The following is a 22,392-nucleotide window of genomic DNA, read 5'->3' as shown; positions in this document are numbered from 1 at the left end:
TTGGCTCATGCCAGAGTTATGATCCTTAAAGTCCTGGCCTCCAGAAACAGGAGCCAGATAAAATTCTATTCTTCATACATTATCCGATCTCTGGTATTTTGTTATAACAAAGAAGACAAACTAAAACACATAATTATTTTCAAAATTACTTATGAGTGGCAGGTGTCTACAAATTTTTCATGGATGTTTTATATACATGCCGTTCAGGTAGTCAAAGATTTCATGCAATTGGTTGTGAATTGTTTATGATTTTTATTTGTTTTGGTACTACAGATTGAAGTCAGGGGCACTCAATCACTGAACTACATCCCCAGCCTTTTTTTATTTTTTTATTTTGAGACAGAGTCTCTGTAAGTTTCTTAGGGTCTTCCTAAGTTTCTGAGTTTGGTCTCAAACTTGAGATCACCCTGCCTCAGTCTCTCAAGTGGCTGGAATTGCAGGAGTGCACCATTGCACCAGAAGAATTTTTTAAAATCTATATTTGTTAGAAAATTATTTCATTTATCTGAGAGTTATTTCATGTCTGATATAAAAATCTTTATTTTTTATCATCAATTTTATTTTAAATTCTTTCCCTTTTGGGAAAGAACATTTCGATTTTCATCTAGTTTGGATTTAAACAATAACCCCTTTGCCTCTCAAAAACAAGCATGTTACCAGGTGCGGTGGTGCATGCCTGCAATCCCAGCAGCTCTGGAGGCTGAGGCAAAAGTATCACAAGTTCAAAGTCAGCCTCAGCAATGGCAAAGCACCAAGTAACTTGGTGAGATCCTGTCTCTAAATAAAATACAAAAAGGGCTTGGGATGTGGCTCAGTGGGCGAGTGCCCCTGAGTTTAATTCTCGGTACCACGCTCTCCCCACCCCTCCAAAAGAAAACAAGTCTGTTGGCCATTTTTCCTTTCATATATTTGGTTGTGACTGGTACATGATTTTAGTGTTCATAAAATGGGCTCATTGCTTTCTAAGCCAAACTCATTGATCATAGCCACTTAGGACTGAAGCAACCACCTCCTCAACTCAATTTTCACTGATACTGGCCCACACTGTCTGTGGCTTGACCTATTATTCTGTTTTAACCTTCTAAGAACCTATTTTAGTTGTCCCAAGTTCATTGTGTCTAGACCTCATAATATCTGATCACGTTGGATAAGGGAAGGAAGTAGGGGATTCATCTGCATGTAACCTCTGCCTCCCTCTCCACAATCTTGGCTATGGGTAATTGATGCTTTTCTATATTATATGAAAAATGTAATACAAAATAGCTTTGAGCTTCCCTCCCCCCACTTTCACTCAGAAATTATGGAGCAGCCATTATGATTAGGAGGTCTGAAATCCTAAGCTCCCTTTTCTGGTTCTCATATCTTTTCTTCCCACAGTTTTTCCCCGATGAGCATGACATGCACAGAACTTTGGGCATTTTGAGACTGTCCTCTTTTATTCTTCTCGTGGGCTCATTGAATGAAATAAAAGTTTCCTAATTTGATTTAATTTCAGTCATGGTAAATTATTTTCTTCTACCTTATCTCCATGCATTACTTTTTCCCAGGATTTTGTTGAAATTTTTTCTGTACAATAATGACAACTGTTTAACAGTTTGAAATCTTGTTTAAAGAAAAAGTTGGTTCACATGCTATGCAAAATGTTAACTGTCAACTTCAGAAAAACAAGCAATGTTTTAAAATAGTATATATGAAGTTGCTCTGGGTCGATGTTTGCTTCTGCCCAATGCAGTTAAGAATTTGTCAGACATTTTACCTTCAGGTCTGTTCAGAAGGCTTTCCAAGTCATGCTCCTTAGATTTCCATGACAATCCTGTCCTCAAACATGTTATTCTCACAGCAGAAGCACAAGAGCAATCTCTTATATTGTACATGTTAAATTTGTATCTCTCTAGCGAAAAGCATAATCAACCTTTAGATATGTAAAATCTTAATAATTTTGGAACTAATTACTATTATAATCATTTTCTAATAATAATGAAAAAAAATTTTTTTTCTAAGAAAACTGCACATTATCCAGGGGTGGGGCATGGGAAATGGGCCCCGAGGTTAAGTTATCTCTGGTGCCCAGATATCTATAATTCCTTTACTGACAAGTTCATTTGTAACATACAATACACATTGATAAGCTATCTGTCACATGAACATTTGAAGAAAGAAAAGTACTCCTTGAATGAAAAATTCTTAATCTTTTAGAACCAGGGTTTAAAGCATTCAAAGCTTATTTTTGTCCATCGCCCTGAATGTTATATTAAGAACATCTGATCTTTAGGCGACAATGAGACTTTAAGCCCAGGTTGCCAATGAATAAAATTAAATAAAATGTAATTAAATTCAGCAAACAAATATTGGTGTTAAACAGAGCATGTACAATAAATTCAATATTTTTTAAAAAACGATATCCTGAAATATATATACAGAAATATCATCAAACTCTATTTCATTCTTTATCCAAGCGCCCTTGAGTCACTTGCCTAAATAAGAGCAATATGGAAAAAAAAAATAACCAACAACTATAATACTGTAATATACAAAGGATAAACTAGCTTAATTAAACTAGCTTAATATCTGTCATTTGCATTTTACCCAAAATGAACAATGTCTAGTCTGTGTATTATAAGCTCACACCGATCTCATATAGGAATTTTAAATGAAGCAAAATTAAAGAAATTAGCTAAAATCACTCTCAATGATAAGATATGCATGTTCTTGATCAAAAATGGAAAAGAAATACACAGAAGTAGATAAGGTTTCCTGGTTCTAGAAGCAGATTGAGACTGTTCACAGTTTAGGGATTAAAATCTAAAAGTGCCCCAAAGGAGACGGGACTAAGCTAGAAGTCAAAGCCTGAAAGAGTAGTTACAGTATGACTTTCCCTGACATGAATGGACTGACAGTACAGTAGCACTCACCATTTATGTGAACCAATAATTAGAGCTTTTATAAAACTGCATCACTAAGACAAGAGGAAATAGATAAGACTCAAAAATGAAAGCAATGATTATGCCATTAATTATTGGCAGCTAGAATTGCAGTATTTATATTATCAGTGCAGGAGAGAGGCCCCCAGCGTGTGTGACTGGGGGCCTCTCTCATGTCCTGTGACAAGAGATCTAGAAACAGCATGACATGTTTCTAGTCAAGATGAATATGGAAACCCGTATTCCAAAATTTATGAAGAATTCCAATTTAACTGCCATGAGAAGAATCTAGCACAGATAAAATAAAAACATAATAGAGCAATATGAAAATCAATTTCAAGTACGTGTGTTAAGGATCCTCAAGAACACATATGAAGGAACAAGACCATGGGAAAAAAAAGAAGAAAATATAAAACAACAACAAAATGAACAGTAAAAACAAAAATGATGAAGCAAAAATATGACAAATAATACAGTAATTGAAATTTAAAAAAAAATAAAAGCAGAAACTCTCCAGATTGTTTCCAGGAATAGAGATAATTAGTGAAGAAGGAGAAAATACTGAGACATTCTGCCAGAACATTGCTGAGGGATAAAGAGATTAAACATGGAAAAGAGTTAAACAGTTAATAGATTGAGAGGACTCACCACATAATAATTGGCACTCCAAAAAAAGAAAATATGGGGAATAGCTTGAAAACAATATCAAGAGGGAAGTAACTAAAGGTTTTGATTTTGAAGAAAGATATGCACCCTTAGCCCATGAATGGGTTAAATTTAGATATACCAGGGTGGAGATGCAGGCTATCAAGAACAAAGAAAAAAAAATCCCCCAAAGTAGTAGAGGCAGATTACATCTAAAGGCACACCAATCAGATGGTAATGAGGATACAAAACAGGAGAGAAGTTCAATGCAATGTTTTATTTTATTCAAGGAAAAACAGGAATATGTATTATAAATTCTCAATTGGAGAACATTATGGTGAAATACATGCATGTGAAAATAAAATAGAATATGAATATGAATTCCAAAATTGTAGAAGGACTAGAGAAGAAAAATATTACCAATCTAACAGAAAACAAGAAAGAAGAAAGGAAAAAACCAAATGAATCTACATACAAGGACAAAGAAGGGAAAGAAAATGAAAAAAAAATGATTATGTAGATAGAATTCTAAATAAATGAGTAGGTACGATAAAAATTGGTATATTAAATTTTATGATTAAGAAGCAGATTATAAAAATGAATACACTTCTAAAATGAAATGCCTTAAAAGTTAGAAAAAAGGAGAAAGAAAGGAGTACCTACCACCTGGTAAGCATCAAGAAACAAAAGCCAAATAATCAATATTAATATCAGACAGAATCTAAGATATTTCTTTCTAACAATGGAATAACCACTAGTTCCCTACATCCAATTACAGATAGTGATTTAATGGTGTTTTCTTCACCACCAAATTCACACATGTGGCTTTGGGATGAACATCTAATTTTACAAGAGGTAAAATTAAACTTTTGATGTGTGTTTCAAGGGGACTTCTAAAACAGAAAGAAGCAAAGACACTTAGGATGACAGCAATATATAAAGTCCAGTGATTTTTTAAATTGGATACAAAATGTCCTTCATTTAAGCATATATTAGATTTATTTTCTTGGTATCATCAAGCTTTTATTTTCCCCAACCAATCTGCATGTTGTTGTACTGAGGTTTTGATTGATTGCTGTATAATCAGTGGGCTCTTCTTCTCTCCCTACACCCATGTCCTGTGACAAGAGATCTTGTACTGACTTAAGAATGTGTTCCAACCCAGAGACATTAGGTTCAGTCTTGCGACTTGCAATGGAGTGTTTCTAGGTGTCACATGACCAAGGATAAAAAACATTGGGGAACCCCTCTTTCTCTCTTTTGCATCCTGGCCATGAGTGTGTAAGTGGCTTTGCTCCACCATGGACCTTCTGCCATGATGCATTGCCAATGCTGCAGGACCAACAGCAACAGGACCAACCAGTCATGGACTGAAAATTCCACAACTATGCATCAAAATAAATATTTTTTCTCTTTAAAAGTTGATTGTCTCAGGTATTTGTTATAGTAACAGCAATCTAACACACTTTTCTTTTTCTATAATATTCAACTGAAAAAACCAGAAAAAAGAACAACATTAACCCAAAGGAAAAAACAATGAAAGAAGAAGAGTAGAAACCAAAGAAATAGAAGAAAAATTGCATGTGATGTTAATGAAAATTAGAAGTTAGTTGCTTGATGAAATTAATAAAATAAACACATCTAGCTTCACTGATAGAAAAATTGCCATAGGGAATTAAAACAATTCAGTGAGTTTAAGAATTTATAAAAATGTTGTTTACCTATCTTAAGTTACACACCCTCACTAACTTTTATACATGTATTTTCAATGACTATATTATATTCTGATTGTTCTAATTTTTTTCCAGAATATACTTTTAAGATTGTATACAGTGAACATTCTTCTAACTCTGATTGTCTCTTATTGGACAACTACCACCACCAACAAAAAAAAGCCTCTCAAAACTAACAAACTATCCCTTTATTTCCAGCAATCTTTACTTGAATTTTCAATCTAGACTTCAGTTAATGAATGCTGTATACCATTAGATGAAACTTTAATTAACTCTGTCTCTCACTCCTACTCCACCAATTGGTAATTTGGTTTTTTGGATGCATGCATTAACTTCCATAAAAACAAACTCAGTATTTAAATTATACTGGCAATATATATATATATAACAATCTGAGAAGTTTCCTGATGACAGCCTAAAATATCTTTATGTTTTATTTAGATATTGTAGATTTAACATGGTTTTTATTTTTCAAAAAGACATCATTTTGCTTTAAAAAAATCGAATGGTATATTAAAAACTAAATAAAATTAAGTCCATGCCTTACTGACTGAACCTTGAATATTTGCAATTATCCCTTCATAGATTATTCATAACACTAAATGTCCTTTCCATGTTGCCAGGATACAGCAATTGAAAAAGAATATTGAACCACTTTAAACAAATTTGGATGAGCAGTGTACTTAGAAAAGGATTCCCTGCTGTTCATGTATTAATAGATGTTCTTTTCCATTTGAAGTCAGTGAATATTATATTGCAGTATTGACATAATGGATATTGCATCTTGGTGTTATGAGACAGACAAATACACAAATACTTGTGCAGTGTATCTGGTGGGGGCAAGTGAATGAAGGAAACCGAGGCAGAATAAGAAGGAAAGAGAGTTTTAAGAGAAGTAGTATACACCAAGTGGTTTAAGAAGGTTTCCTGTGTAAGAGAGACTTTAAACAAAGGCTTAAAGGAAGTGAGAAGCCTGGGATATCTGAGAAAGAGCACCCCTGATCACAAGGACAGCACTGGCAAAGGATTTGAGTGTGTAGCATGTTTGGGAAAAGCAAGACAGTCCTTGTGACTAGGGCGAGCAGGTGAAAAGCCAGAAGATGAGATCCAGTAGCAAGTGGACTGGCAGGGGTTGTCCCTCATGGAAGGCCTGATACAGCACTGTGGAGAACATTGCCTCTTTCACTGAGTAGGTGGTAACCTACTGGTGATCCAGACACAATTATTTAGACCATGCTATGTGGATTATCAGGAGGAAACCAGAGCGTCGGATATTTGAGCACTCTTGGGTAACATATTTATTGAGTACTTTGGATGTAAACAACTGTATTCATTGACTATGAAAACTAGGTAAAGTCTTTCTGCAACACTAACGTAAATTTTGTAACTATATACTTTTTGAACAAAACTTTGATTTAGGGAAATCAGCCTCCTAAAATTTACCAATTTTTTTTTCCTCCCAAAAGAAGCACATAGTGACATAAGGTGAAAGCTGACAAACAACAACAAATGAATATTATACTTAGAAAAAGAAAAATATGAGCATGTTTTATCAATTTGAATAACACAGCTGGTCATAGTGATAGGCACTGATTACATAGGCCTAGTAAAAACAGAAAAGAAGCACTGTGAAAATTTAACTGTATTGCTTATAAATTTAAAAGTTTCATAAGGACATAATTGAAATAAGAATTCTTAAAACTTTTTCATATACTGTCTTAACCTAGTCACATCAAAATTTTGGGTGTATCATAACTGGGATTTTTAAATCCTTTATTTGGACAAAGGCTAAATAATATTGAGTTCGAACATGGCATAAGCTCTAGTGTTTAAGTTATTTAATGCAGAGATTTTAGGAGTTTACTGATCACACATACACAAGATAGTGTGATCCTTATCTTCATAACTAGAAAAATCATCCCATATGAATATTCTTGCATGGAAAGACAACACAGAAGACGTTTGCCTCCACGGCCTGCCTGAGAAGGAGCGACCCAGCCAGGGCTGCAGCTGGAGCTCAGTCGGCCTTCCGTTGCGGAGGCCACCTGTATGAATGGTGGGCTGTTGATGGGAGAGCTAGCTCCTGGCACTGGCAGGTCCCTTTGTCTTCCAAATCTCCGGAAAAGAGGAGGAAGCAGTGACCTGGCAGAGTGGACTCAATCCTAACGCCACCCCTTCACTTCCTCTGCACCTGCAGGGCACCCTGCATGGTGTCAAGTGAGGCAATGGGGAACCAGCATTTGCTGAAAAGAGAATTACACCTTGCAGCCAATCCTAATGAACTTAGGCTACTCCAAGGATTGAGAAATATCAATATAGAGATCCTTATTTAACCAGGCCAGCAGGAAACTGGGGAAATGAGTGTTCTGGCCAGTTATAGTGAAGGCCTGTTCCCCACTGACGTGTGCTAATTATGTTGTGAGACTTCTGTTTTCTACCCAGTGGTATATTTTTGACCTATGACTTAGCCAGACTAAAGATACTAGCTATTTATTAATACACATAGACATTATACTAGAAGAAGAAAATGAGATCTGTGATGTTGTCAGTGATATTACCACAAAGAAATGTCTTTATTGAATAGGAAGTCAACTACAAACACCATCTACATATAAACATCTGCCTTAGTACACAGTTTACAAAACAAAATCTATTCATAGTCCACAGATAAACAAGATTTCTTCCTAAAGCATTTTGTCAACATTTCTTGGAACTCAGAGTCTGACACCACTGAAATTCTCTACGTGGTCAACCTCTCTTCAGAATGTTCCTTTCACCTTCTTTTCTGGGGGAAACCTGGTTGTCCCCCAAGATCCTCCTCCCTGGAAGCCCACTCAAGTGGAATTTTGTTCCTTCCTATCATTCTCTTGCCTTTGGATCCAGTGGTGAGAATTACCTCTTCCTGGTCATTGCCATTTTCAAATGCTTGCCCTTCCTTACTACTTAAAAACTTTATTTTATTTTTTATATGGCCTGGAGATGAGTGCTCTATCTGATGTGCGTGTAGCAAAAATTTGCTTCCAAAACATAGGTTTTTTTTTTCTTCACCTCATTGATTGTCTCTTTTGCAGAGAAGAAACTTTTTAGTTTGAATCCATCCCACTTATTGATTCTTGATTTTATTTCTTGCACTTTAGGAGTCTTGTTAAGAAAGTTGGAGCCTAATCCAACATGGTGAAGATTTGGGCCTGCTTTTTCTTCTATTAGGTGCAGGGTCTCTGTTCTAATTCCTAGGTCCTTGATCCACTTTGGGTTTTGTGCAGGGTGAGAGATAGAGGTTTAGTTTTATTTTGCTGTGTATTGATTTCCAGTTTTCCCAGCACCATTTGTTAAAGAGGCTATCTTTTTATTGTAATTGTTTATTTTTATGTGGTGCTGAAGATCGAACCCAGTACCTCACATGGGCTAGACAAGTGCTCTACCACTGAGTTACAGCCCCAGCCCTGAAGAGGCTATCTTTTCTCCAATGTATGTTTTTGGTGCCTTTGTCTAGTATGAGATAACCGTATTTATTTGGGTTTGTCTCTATGTCTTTTATTCTGTACCATTGCTCTACAAGTCTATTTCAGTGCCAATACCATGCCGTTTTTGTTACTATAACTTGTACTATAGTTTAAGGTCTGATATTGTGACGCTTCCTGCTTCACTCTTCTTGCTAAGGATTGCTTTGGCTATTCTGGGTCTCTTAGTTTTCCAAATGAATTTCATGATTGCCTTTTCTATTTCTGTAAGGAATGATGTCGGTATTTTAATTGGAATTTATTAAATCTGTATAGTGCTTTGGTTAGAATGGCAATTTTGATAATATTTATTCTGCCTATCCAAGAGCATGGGAGGTCTTTCCATCTTCTAAGGTCTTCTTCAATTTATTTCTTTAGTGTTCTGTAGTCTTCATTGTAAAGGTCTCAGAAAACTTAACACCAAAATAACTAGAAATCCAATCAATAAATGGGCTAAGGAGCTGAACAGACACTTCTCAGAAGAAGAAACACAATCAATCAACAACTATATGAAAAAAAGTTCAATATCTCTAGCAATTAGAGAAATACAAATCAAAACTACACTGAGATCTCACCTCACTCCAGACAGAATGGCAGTAATCAAGAATACAAACAACAATAAGTGTTGGCAAGGATGTGAAGAAAAAGGTACACTCATACATTGCTGGTGGGACTGCAAATTTGTGCAACCACTATGGAAAGCAGTATGGAGATTCCTTAGAAAACTTGGAATGGACCCACCGTTTGACCCAGCTATCCCACTCCTCAGTCTACACCCTAAAGACTTAAAAACAGCATACTACATGAATGCAGCTATTTCAATGTTTATAGCAGAACAATTTACAATTGCTAAACTATGGACGCAAACTAGATGCCCTTCAATAGATGAATGGAGAAAAAATCTGTGGTACATATACACAATGGAATATTACTCAGCATTAAAAGAGAATAAAATTATGGCATTTGCAGGTAAATGGATGTTGTTGAGAATATCATGCTAAGTGAAATAAGCCCATTCCAAAAAAAAAAAAAAAAAAGCCAAATGTTCTCTCTTGTAAGTGGATGCTGACCCATAATCAAGTGTGGGGGCATGGGGAGAATGGAAGGACTTTGATTAGGAAAAGTGGAGGGAGGGATAGGAGGGGACCAGGGGTAGGAAAGATGGTGGAATGAGATGAAACATCATTACCTAGGTACATGTATGAGTACACATGTGGTGTGACTCTACACCATGCACAATCAGAGAAATGAAAAGCTGTGCTCCATTTATGTACAATGATCAAAATACATTCTGCTATCACGTGTAACTAATTAGAAGAAATTAAATTTTTTCAAAAGCTTCATTTTTTAAGCTCTTGATACAATAAGGTTACTCATATATACACAAGCCTCTGAGATCTTCCTGACATTTGTTAAAAGTTTATTTTAGCAGATCACTGTCATTCTGTCCTAAATGATTGTGTTCATTCTTAGTGATTTCAATATCAATATGAATGGTTTTTCAAACACCTAAGCTCTCAGTTCTTTGTCTTCTCTCCTCCAAAGTTCGATCCTAAAGCTTGCCTTTTCAACAACTGTATATCTTCCATGGTCTCAGGAGTGACTGTTAACTCCTTGACTCATACTGTCCATCTTCCCACCTCACTATCTCTACCACCAAGTTTTAATTATTCTTTGACTACATTGAGATGCTCTACAAGATCAATGAGACTTATTTTCCTTAAATCTTAATTTCCATGTTTTCAACTTATGTTTCTTGATCTCTAATTATAACTTCCCATTATACACCCCCACTCACTTGTGCCTCTCACTCCTGGACATACTTTCCTTGAAAAACTTCAAACTTAGTTCAATCCAATTCTTTGTCTTCTTGTTTTAAATATACTGGGGAAAAGAACTCGACCATATTGGTCTTAACTTATATTCATTCTTGTATGTTATTTGTTTCCAGTATTTTAACTCTATTTTATTTCTTACTCTTCAATTTAGACATTTTAGTATTATTATTTGTTTTTTGTTTTGGATTTTTTTTCCTACCAGGGATTGAACCCAGAGGTGCTTACAACTAAGCCACATCCCCAGCCCCTTTGTATATTTTATTTGGATACAGGGTCTTGCCAAGTTGCTTAGGGCCTCACTAAGTTGGTGAGGCTGGCTTTGAACTCTCCATCCTCCTGCCTTAGCCTCCTGAGCCACTGGGATTACAGGAATGTGCCATTGCACCTGGATTATTGTTCTTGATATTGTTTTATAAAACAGAGAATTACTTATGATTGCCTATGATGACTTATGATTATCCTCATGTTAACCAATTTTTCTATATCCATAGAATCTTAATATATGTACTCTTATAGTCTGGCTTCCCCCACCTGCCATAATTACTTTTAAGGTAATCCCTGTGGCAGCATATATCAATAGTTTATTTCTTTTTATTTCTGAGTAGTATTCCATTCCAACAGTTTGTTCTTCCATTCACAAAGTGGGATGGGTTATTTCCAATTTTTAACTATTGCAAGCAAAGCTGTCATGCAAATTAACCTGCAAGTTTTATATGAACATAAGCTTTCAAAGGGTAGATGATGTTATGGTTTGGATATGAGAAGTCACCCCAAATCTCCTGTGTTAATGTGGGAATATTCAAATGTGAAATGATTGGATTATGGGAGCTGTCATCCAGTCCGTTCATCCTAGTTTGGACTGCCTGGATGGTAAGTGTAGGCAGATGGGGCATGGCTGGTGGAGGTGGGTCACTGGGAGCACATTCTAGATGGATGCATCTTCCCTATAGCCCCTTTCCCCAAGATGCTTCCAGACCACCCTCTCCTGAGCTACTTTCCTCTGCCACACTCTTCCATGGTGATGCTTTGCCTCACCTTGGACCTAGAGCAATAAGGCCAACCAGGAACTGAAACCTTGAGCCCCAAATAAACTTTTCTCCTATAATTCATCCTTGTCAGTACTTCTGCACAGTGAGGAAAAGCAGACTAACACAGATAATATGATCTGTATTTAAGAGACTCAAAATGTTTTCAATATTGTTATATTCTCTTTTCTATATATCCTTGCATATACTTTTGATATGATTAGTTTTTAAAACAAAATTGGCCTTTTTAATAGACATGTAGTAGTATGTTACTGTGGTTTAAGTTACATTTACCTGAGAACTAATGGTGGGCATCTTTATACATGCTTATCTGTCATTTGTACATATTCTTTGGTGAAATGTGCCTTCAAATGTTTTGTAGAATTTTTAAATGGATAATTTTTTAAATAAATTTTCAAAGTTCTTGATATATTTTGGTTACAAATTTATTGTAAGGTATGATTTGCAAAAGTTTTTTTTTCAGGTGATAGCTTATTTTTTTCATTTTCTTCATAGTACCTTCAATTATTAGACATTTTCAATATTAATTAAGTTCAATTTATTTTTTTTTATAGAGTGTGCTTTAGGTGTTTTAATTAAGAATTTTTTTTATTAAGCCAGGGTCATAAAGGCTTTTTCTTATGTGTTCTTCTAATAGTTTTATAATTACATTTACATTTAATCTGAGACCCATTTTAAGTATTGTTTATGGTGTGAGATATGGAACAAAGCCAGTTTCTTTTCCTTTCCTTTTTTTTTTTTTTTTGCATATAGATATCCAGTTGGTGTAATAACACTTGTTGGAAAAAAAAAAACATTCTTTCTCCATTGAATCACCTATGCTAAAATCAATTGTCCATATACATGTGGCTTTATTTCTGGACTCTATGTTAGTTTCCATTGGTCAGCAGTATCTTTTTTTTTTTTTTAATATTTATTTATTTATTTATTTTAGTTCTCGGCAGACACAACATCTTTGTATGTGGTGCTGAGGATCGAACCCGGGCCGCAAGCATGGCAGGCGAGCACGCTACCACTTGAGCCACATCCCCACCCCGGTCAGCAGTATCTTAATGCAACATTGTATTGATTTATTTAGCTTTATAAGGAGTCTAAAAATCAGGTAGTCTTAGTACTCCAACTTTGTTCTTTTTCAAAGTCACTCAAGCTACTATAAATCTTTTGCATTTCCATAGTAAATTTAGAATCACTTTGTCCATTTCTTCAAAAGAGTGTGTAAGAAATTGTATTTGGATTCTGTTCAATCTAGAGATCAATTTGCATCTCATCGAGTTATAATTAAGAACACAATATAGCTCTACATTTATTTATTAGGTCTCTAAATTCTCTCAGCAATGTTTTATAGTTTTCGATGTATATTTTTTCCATATTCCACTTTATCTTCTTCTTTAAGAATTCTAGTTATATACTAGAATATACTAGGTCACTTCAAGTTGACCAGAGGCTCCTAAGACTGTTTATTTATTTTTTTAATTATCTCCTTTCTGGGTCCTATTATTAATAGTTTTTATTGCTCTGTGTTTAAGTTTATGGGTATTTTCTTCTGCAACATCCAATCACCTGTTAATAGCATCCAATGTACATATATTTAATTTAGCAAATTGAGATTCATCACTAGAAGCTGATTTAGGTCTTTTTTTGTTTGTTTTTGTACCTCTTAACTTTTTGAACATATGGAATACAGCCATAATATTTGATTTTAAATTATTGTCTTCTCATTCTAATCTCTATGTCCAATCTGAGTTAGCTTCAATTGATGATTGGACTTTTTTTTATTTCTTTGTGTGCCTGGTAATGTTTTGTTGGATTTGAGGCACTTTTTATCTAACCTTGTTGTGTTAGGGTTTCTTACTACTATAAATATTTGTTAGTTTTATTTCAGCTGTAGTTAGATTACTAGAAAATAGCCCAGTACTTCGGTTTTGCCTTAAGGATTTGTTGAGCAGGACTGGAGCAGCACTTGGTCTAAAGCTATTTACTCTACTCTAAGGCAAGAGACCCTTCTCTTTACCAAAGGCCTTAGGAATCTTGAAATTTTCCAATCTCTTTAGTATGAGCAGACTCCATTCTCAGGCCTCCATGAGCTTCAGGCACTATTACTTCTAATATTTCTGAGTGTCAAGAGCTCCAGGCTCTACTGATTTTCCACAAAGCACAGGGTGACCTAGAGTACTCAACAGTGACCTCCTGCAGATCTCCAGAATTTTCTCATTGGGCAGCTCTTTCCTTTCAGGTTCTCTGTCCTGTGATCTCTCTTCACCTGTTTTCCCCACAGCTATCTGCTCTGTGTCCTTAACTCAGGAAGTCTGCTAAGTTCTGTCTGGGTTTCCCTCCCCACATCAAGGCTTATAAACTCTCTCAAGACAGTGATCTCAGGAAATCACAGAACTCACCATACTTGTTTCTCATCTCACAGATATTATTGTCCCTTGATACCTGATATCTAGAGTCTTAAAAACCATTTCTGTGTGTGTGTGTGTTTGTGTGTATGTGTGTGTGTGTGTGTGTGTGTGTGTGTGTGTTTTAAAGTGTTTCAGGAGAGAGGTAAATGTAGTCCCTGTTTCTCCATCTTGGCTGCCACTAGAAATCCTGTTCCTATTTAGTTTTTAATTTCAATTATTTTTTTCTAGAATATTTATTTGGTTAATTTTCAAATATTTCTGCGGTTTTCTTTCTTTATTGTTTTTATTTTTCTTATTTCTTGCTCACTTTAAAATGGTGGGCTCTTCAAGTATTTCAAATGTTCCAATTTTATAGTTAATATGCAATATACCAATTATTTAACATTTCTAACCTGTGATTTTCTTTTTAATGACTCTAATTGAGCCTCCTTTTTAATTGATTTTTTATGTATTTTATAAACTTTTAAAATCGATACTTATTTTTTATCAAAGTTTAGACTTACAGAAAAGTTGAGCATCTCCCTCCACTCCTGAACGTTTTCCTTATTAACATTGAACATTAATGTGACACATTTGTTACACTCCATAAACCAATGCTGACACATTATTATTATTATTAACTAAAGTCCGTAATTGACTTTTAGGTTCTCTCTGTGTTAGCCAGTTATGTGGATTTTGATAAATGTGTTATATCATATTCCAACATTACATTATCTCTTTTAGTCAGTGTTTTGCTGCTGTGACCAAAAGTCCTGACAATCACAATTTTAGAGGAGGAAAATTTCATTTTGGGGCTCATAGTTTCAGAGGTCTCAGTCCATAGACAGCCAGCCCCATTGCTCAGGGATGGAGGTGATGCTGTACATCAATGTGGAAGAATGTGGTGGAGGGAAGTGGATCAAGACACAAAGATCAGGAAGCAGAGAGAGACTTTATACATCAGATACAATGTATATACCCCAATGGCATGGCCCCAAAGACTGAGGTCTTCCAACTGCATCCACCTGCCTTTAGTTACTACTCAGTTAATCCCTATGAGGAGATTAATTCACTGATTGGGTTAAGACTCTCATAACTCAATCATTTCACCTCTGAACGATCTTGCATTGTCTCACACATGAGCTTCTGGGGAACACCTAATATCTAAATAATAATGGTATCTTATAGTTCCATTGCTCTAAAACTCCCCTGTGCTCCACCCTTATTCTTCCCTTCCTATGCCAGCTTCTGACAACCATCTCTTTATTTTTGCCTTTTCCAAAACCTCATTTATTTTGAATCATAGATTCAGGTTGGTTTCTCCATTTAGTAATATGCATGTAAGATTCTCTCATATCATTTCATAGTTATGGATTATTTCTTTTTATCAATAATATTTCATCATACATAGATTTTTTAATCCATTCACCTTTCTTTGAATGAACAGTTTGCTATTGTTATAATTTGCAAGTTCCTAAAGATAGATAATATTAAGCATCTTTTCATAGCTTCTTTGCTAGCTTCTTTGTTGAGGTGTGTATTTAGATGCCTTTTTTCAATTTTAAATTTAATTGTTTGTTTTCTTATTGTCGAGTTTTAACAGTTCTTTGTATATTTTGAATGCAAGTCCTAATCTTCTATTATACCTTGATGTTTTATCCATGGGGATACTGTGAGGTTTAGGTTGAACATGTCTCTATAGATAAGAATTGCATTTGCTTCTGCTATACTCCGTGGGGCACAATAGATCCCTCCAGTACACTGGTTCCAATGTCATGTCTTACTTTAGCTCACTTCCTGAGGCCACTAGGCTATTAGAAGCCAAATCTCTGAGTAAAATAAATGTTCAGATTTTAACCAGAGCAATTGCAGCCTCATGTTCAGCTTGACTTGCCACTTCTGTTGCAGCAAACCTGTGAGTATGTTTGTCTCTGAGGATTTCTCCTACTTCACCAGGAGCTCAGCTATGAAATTCAAAGTGTAGTTTTGTTACATTTGTTTTTCATTTCCAGATTTTTTTGTTGAGTTTTTTTTTAATGTTTAATGTCTCACTATTTTGCCAAAATGATAAGGTCATAGAGGATTTTAACAGCACACTTTCAATTTATTTTCACAAATCCAACATCTTATCCAAATGTCTGTGGGTCATCTCTAAGTAGGAATTAATTGCGTTTTATTCAAGACTATAATGTGTTTCTTGCTAATATCTGTTAGGAGTTGGATCTAAGTCTGATTTCTTTATGTACCTCCACCATCCTTACACAGAGTAGACATTCAATGAAGGTCAGTTGAATAAAAATATGTCTAATATTGAATGATGAAATATATGAAAAATGTATCTGACCCTTGATATTGCTAAGCCTAAAAAAAAAAAACTTTAAAAAACAAGGCTCCCTTTTAAGAGTTTGGATTTTCACTAGTAATTAAAAATACAGTCTGCAAATACAGCTGAGCCTTTCTATTTGGGGAAGAGCAGTGAGGCCCAGGAACAATGTTATATATTAATTCTCTGGGAAGGCTTGGTATACAACTACCATACAGGTGTTTCCTGTTGAAACTCCAAGTTCCCATGCAAGAACTTGGAGGACAGCTGAGAACAAAACTTAGCCTACTTAATTACATTTGCCCAGTGTGCTGCATAAAAAGTCATTGACCAAAAATAACATGTCTAAGTACTGTTGGAGTTGAGATACAAACCAGTAGCAGTCAGGAAATTCAAAATTAAATCTGATCTCCACCCTTCACTTGCCTCATTGTGCCCAGGCAGCACCAAGGTCAGAAATTAATTGGAGAGACTGCAAAACACACAGCCTGCAATATTTCAGCTTAGTGAGGTCAAGAGCAAAACTTAGTTAAAACCTTATTAGAGCAGTTTACAGAAGTACATTACTGTGAATATGAAATTAGACTTGCCTTGATGGATGTGTCACCTACCCAAGGTAATTTGTTGGGAATAATTTGAAAATGTGAGTGAACATAATTAAACTTCAGTTTGATAGTAGTCTGATCGTTATTCTGGGTGCACTTGTCTCTATAGATTTGACAGGGAAGATGCCTAGGATATAAGGGACACATTTCAGTCACTTAGTTTTGAGTTAATATTTGGTGTCTTTGTAATAAAGCTAAAATTAATTTTTTATGCCTTTTTTTCCTTCTGTGTGAACATAAGTATAAGATAAAACCTCAAGGGTAGCATTAATGTAAAAATTACTGGCATACTATCTACACCCCTTATTGCAGCAAAACTCTGGTCAGTCTTCCCTAGTATAAAAGAAACACCCTCAGCTGAGATTACAAATGCCTACCTGATTACTGAAATATATAAAGGAAATTATTCTTTGGATTTTAGACTATCCTTTAGGTACATTTGTACTTTCTTTTAAAAGTCTCTGCAATTTACAGTCAAACTTGTTAATTTTTTAAAATTTAACTCGAGACACAACAGTTTAGTGTTGATTAAGCTATCTTCTTTAAGTACAGAAAATAATATATCTTTTTCTCAAGAGATGTTAAGGAAAGAAATAAAGGGAAAAAAGCTGTAGCAATCAGTTAGTACCAGGAATTTTATTTATTTCATATGATACTTAATCATGTATATTAATTAGAGAATATGATTTAATTTATACTAAGATTATCAATCATACTTTAAAATATGGGAATGAAAAATAAGTACATCATTAACTCAGAGAAACTATTTCCTGAATTATAGCTTATTTTTCTCTTCATCATTAATTAAATATTTCTTTAAAAGTCAGACTCAGTAAGAACATGCGTTTGTTTCAAGATTAAAAAATAATAATAATTCTAACCTTGATTTGGGATTTAAGCTATTTGCTTTACCTTACCTGTGTGGCGTAGACATCCAGGGTTGCTATTTATTGTTTACTCAAGTGATCTGGAAGAAGGGTTCATTATGAGATTGTACTGTGTTGCTAAGCACATGGGTTCAGTATTCAGATATCTTTCTTTCAACATCTTTTCAGTTCTCTTTCCATTAAATTTTTGCCTACTGCTTTTTATGTTTCTAAACAGCAGACAAACACATAATGATAAACAGTCTATGGACATGACTGGTTCTCCCACCCCCAGGGAGTTACATAAGAACAATTCTGTATTCACCATGGTCGGGCACAAAGGAAGAGCAAAAGCCCACCCTAACGTGACCTGCTGCACAAAATACCTTTTGTTATCAACTAAAGTGCTCTTCTGAATCCTCAAACCACCCATTGACAGATTTTCTTTTTCCCACATACATAATTTATAAGTCATCTAATTAATTTTTCATAAGTTAAACAATTGTTAATATTAGTTCCTGGTCTTCATGAATGGCAAAAATTAATTTTCCTCCAAATCCACTTGCAATGCATTCCTCCCTCTCTCCAGGGCTCTAGAGAGACTTGAATATTTGCAATCTTAACTTTAGGCTCAGTCTTAGAATTAAAAGTCTCTAATCAGACAAAAGCTTATACAATAGGAGCAAGTCTTAGCAAATCGCTCAAGGGGGAAGTCCTACACCACATGATATATCACTGACCTTTCTCCTCTGTCCTTGTTGCACAGAGATCTGAACCCCTCCTCTGTCTCCATTTATAGAGTATTTGACAATGACTGATGGTTTTGTGTTTTTCATTGCTGTCATTGCTTTAAAATGCAGTTGGCGTTATGTAGAATCTTGGGGAGCACAGTGAGGCAAAAAGGAGCAGGAAAAAACATTGACACAAAACATTTCATCAGTCAGATAAGAGATCTGCTAGCACAAATTTTTAAGTAACTTTTAAACTCCTGGTACTTAACAAGAATGAGGCACAATCATACACTGTAACAAACAGATCTATTAAAATGCAAACATAGGCTGCTGTTCTGGTTCCTGAGTTGGAGTGGGAAATTAACAGGCTGTCTGAAGCAGGGAAGACCACGGTGAGCCTGGCTTTGGAGGAGTACTTGGTTTGCCATGGCATTCCATGCTATACTTGGGATGGTGACAATATTCGTCAAGGTCTTAAAAATCTTGGCTTTACTCTCAAAGCCAGAGAAGAGAATGTTCAGCTCAGTACAGAAGTTGCTAAGCTGTTTGCAGATGCGGGCTTAGTGTGCATCACAAGTTTTATATCACTGTATACACAGGATTAAAACAATGCAAGGCTAATCCATGAGGGTGCAATTTTTCCCTTTTTTGAAGTATTTGTTGATGCTCTCCTGCATGTCTATGAACAGAGGGATGTCAAAGGTCTCTACAAAAAAAAAAAAAAAAAAAAAAAAAGCACAGGTAGGAGAAATTAAAGGTTTTACTGGGATCGATTTTGAATATGAAAAACCAGAAGCCCCTGAATTGGTGTTGAAAACAGACTCCTGTGATGTAAACGACTGTCCACCAAGTTGTGGAACTTCTACAGGAACAGGATATTGTTCCTGTGGATGCCTCTTGTGGAGTAAAAGAACTATATGTACCAGAAAATAAACTTCATCTGGCGAAAACAGATGCAGAAATATTACCAGCATTGAAAACTAATAAAGTGGATATGCAGTGGGTGCAAGTTCTGGCTGAAGGTTTCACAACCCCACTGAACAGCTTCATGAGAGAGTACTTACAGTGCCTTCACTTTGTCTTCTGGGTGGGGATGTCATTAACTTGTCAGTGCCTATAGTTCTGACAGCTACTCAAGAATAGAAGGAGAGGCTGGACAGCTGGACAGCATTTGCTCTGATGTATGAGAACCATGGTGTGGCAATTCTTCCCAATCCAGAGTGTTTTGAACACAGGAAACAGGAGTGCTGTGCCAAAAGGGGGGAGCAACACCCAAAAGCCACCCCTCCATTAAGATTTTTATGGAGCCAGGAGATTGGCTGATTGGGGAAGATCTTCAAAACCTGGACTGAATTTATTGGAATGATGGTCTTGGTCAATATTACTCCTACTGAGCTCAAGCAGAAGTTTAGGGATATGAATCCTGATGCCGTCTTTGCATTTGTACCAGTGCAGTCACCCAGTTCACAATGGACATGCTCTGTCAATGCAAGACACTCATAAGCAAATTCACCCCATCCTCCTCCTTCACCCCTTTGGTGGCTAGACAAAGGACAACGATGTTCCTTTGATGTGGTGCATAAAGCAGTATGCTGCGGTGCTGGAGGAAGGAGTCCTGAATCCTGAAAGCACAGTGGGAGCCATCTTCCCATCTCCCAGATGTATGCTGGGCTGACTGAGGTGCAGTGGCATTGCAGAGCACAGATTGTTGCAGGAGCAAAGTTGCACATTGTTGGAGGAGACCCCGCTGGCATGCCTCATCTGGAAACAGGGAAGGATCTTTATGGTCCAACCCAGGGCACCAAAGTGCTGACAATGGCCCCTGGCCTAACCTCCTTGCAGTTTGCAACAAGAAGCAGCGCGTGGACTACTATCACTCTGAATGCCATGAAGACTTTGAATTGATTTCAAGAACTCAAATGCGGAAATTTGCCCAAAAAGGCCAGAAGCCTCCTGAAGGGTTCATGGCACTCAAGGCCTAGACCATGCTGACGGAATCCCTGGAGAAAACCTAAGCATTAACCTAGTCATCACTCCACCTTTGTTGCATTGCCAACTCCCAGAGTGGACCACATAGTCACTCTTGGCATTTCTTTGTGGTTGTATCTGTCTGGATGTGCTTCCTAAAATCAGTTTTTCTCAACTTGCATCAGTGTTGTTCGCCTCATGAGTTCTGTTTTGAACTGGTGTAACGCACTGCTGGCTTTAATGTATTTTTCCACTTGTAACAGTTAGATTCCTATAATATGATTTTATGATTTGAAAATCATGTCTTTTTATATTTATGCTCTGTCTCATGATTTTTTTCAAGCTGTTGTATTAGTTGTAACCAGTATATATATTGAATCTCACTTTTCATCCCTTCAAAAAAAAATCACTGAACAGTAAATATGGCTTGACTTTGTTTTGGAAATTTTTCAAGACATGTGTAGCAATTAGAATTTTTTTCTACACTGAAAATGTAAACTGCCTCCTCTCTTCCTTCCAATCAGCTATTGATATTTCAGCTGTTATAAACTAAAGTATTCTTATGATCATTGTCAAATCAGAACAGACTTCTTTATTCAATAAAGTTAATTTGAGCTGGGGTTGTGGTTCAGTGGTAGAGTACTTAGCTAGAATGTGTGAGGCACTGGGTTCAATCCTCAGCACCACATAAAAATAAATAAATAAATAAATAAATAAAGGTATTGTGTTCATCTACAACTAAAAAATATAATTTAAAATATATTTTTTGGCTTTTTAAAAAATGCTAAATTGGATATAATTTTGATTAGACTACCTGTTTGTAGCATCGGTTTGAAGTACTAGTGACATCTTGATGCTTCTAGAAAAGAATTTTGATTATATGTATAAAACTTTCTGATTATAAAGATCATTATAGTCAAATATTCAGAATTATTAGCAGTTTATGCCACACACACACACACACACACACACACACACACCTCTTAGTTTAACACTATGAATTTACTTGACACTTCCCAGTAGCCCCACATAGGTACCTCTGGTCAGCCTGTCATCTTCCACAGGGAACTCTGGGGATGCAGACTCTATCTTGTGCTCCACTGTCCACTTAAAGCATATGAATCCTCTACTTATGGTTAGGAGATGAAGAAAAAAAAACAGAGGTACATTGTGTGCAGATGAGAACAAGTCACATGGACACAGTTGGATATAAGGAAGGCTAAGAAATGTAATCTTTGACTAGAGAGCTGCCTCTTTGTGACAAGTTTAGAAAAGGCACAAAAATTTGGCAGATAGTTGCTATGTCTGCTGGAAGGAGAGGGAGAACATGAACATATGCATTCCCTTAAATGGGGCTTGATTCTACCAGTTAAAAGTCTATGTCACTTCTTGATGGTCATATGATAGTGTTTCCTCCAGACAGAGAGTTTGAAAGTATTTCAAGTAGTCCCCTCACTCAGTGTGTTAGACCCAATACTAACACATCAGAGACAAGAGTTAGTCAATGTGCACCGCCAAGTTTGCTCATTTTGAATCCATCCTTCAACAAAAGCTTCTCTAACTCCCATATGCACATATTTCTTATCAAAATTATATTGTTAATAAGAAAGTTCATTGCTCTGTGTTGGCACTTTTAAAAAATAATTTCGAAGTAGACATATTCACTGATTTAAAATAAGTGCACACAAGAACATTACCACAACTCAGGTGTACCATGCTCCATTAAACACTAAATAAGACCCTAGCAGGTCTATCTGCTCAGCTGATACTGAGGAAGAACACAATACTGAGCTATTATATCTGTATAATATTGTACTTATTTGTGCAAAGTTTGG

General features: G+C 35.9%; 1 pseudogene; it reads left to right on the top strand.

The window, feature by feature from the left end:
- The window catches only part of LOC113201509 (bifunctional 3'-phosphoadenosine 5'-phosphosulfate synthase 1 pseudogene), a 65,359-nt pseudogene extending 44,755 nt beyond the window's left edge, over positions 1-20,604 (top strand).
- The last annotated feature ends 1,788 nt before the right edge of the window (positions 20,605-22,392 follow it).

This window comes from Urocitellus parryii, chromosome 2 (genome assembly GCF_045843805.1).
Source record: "Urocitellus parryii isolate mUroPar1 chromosome 2, mUroPar1.hap1, whole genome shotgun sequence".
NCBI lineage: Eukaryota > Metazoa > Chordata > Mammalia > Rodentia > Sciuridae > Urocitellus > Urocitellus parryii.
Note: the sequence above shows the minus strand (reverse complement) of the source record. Positions and strands in the feature narration are given on the sequence as shown.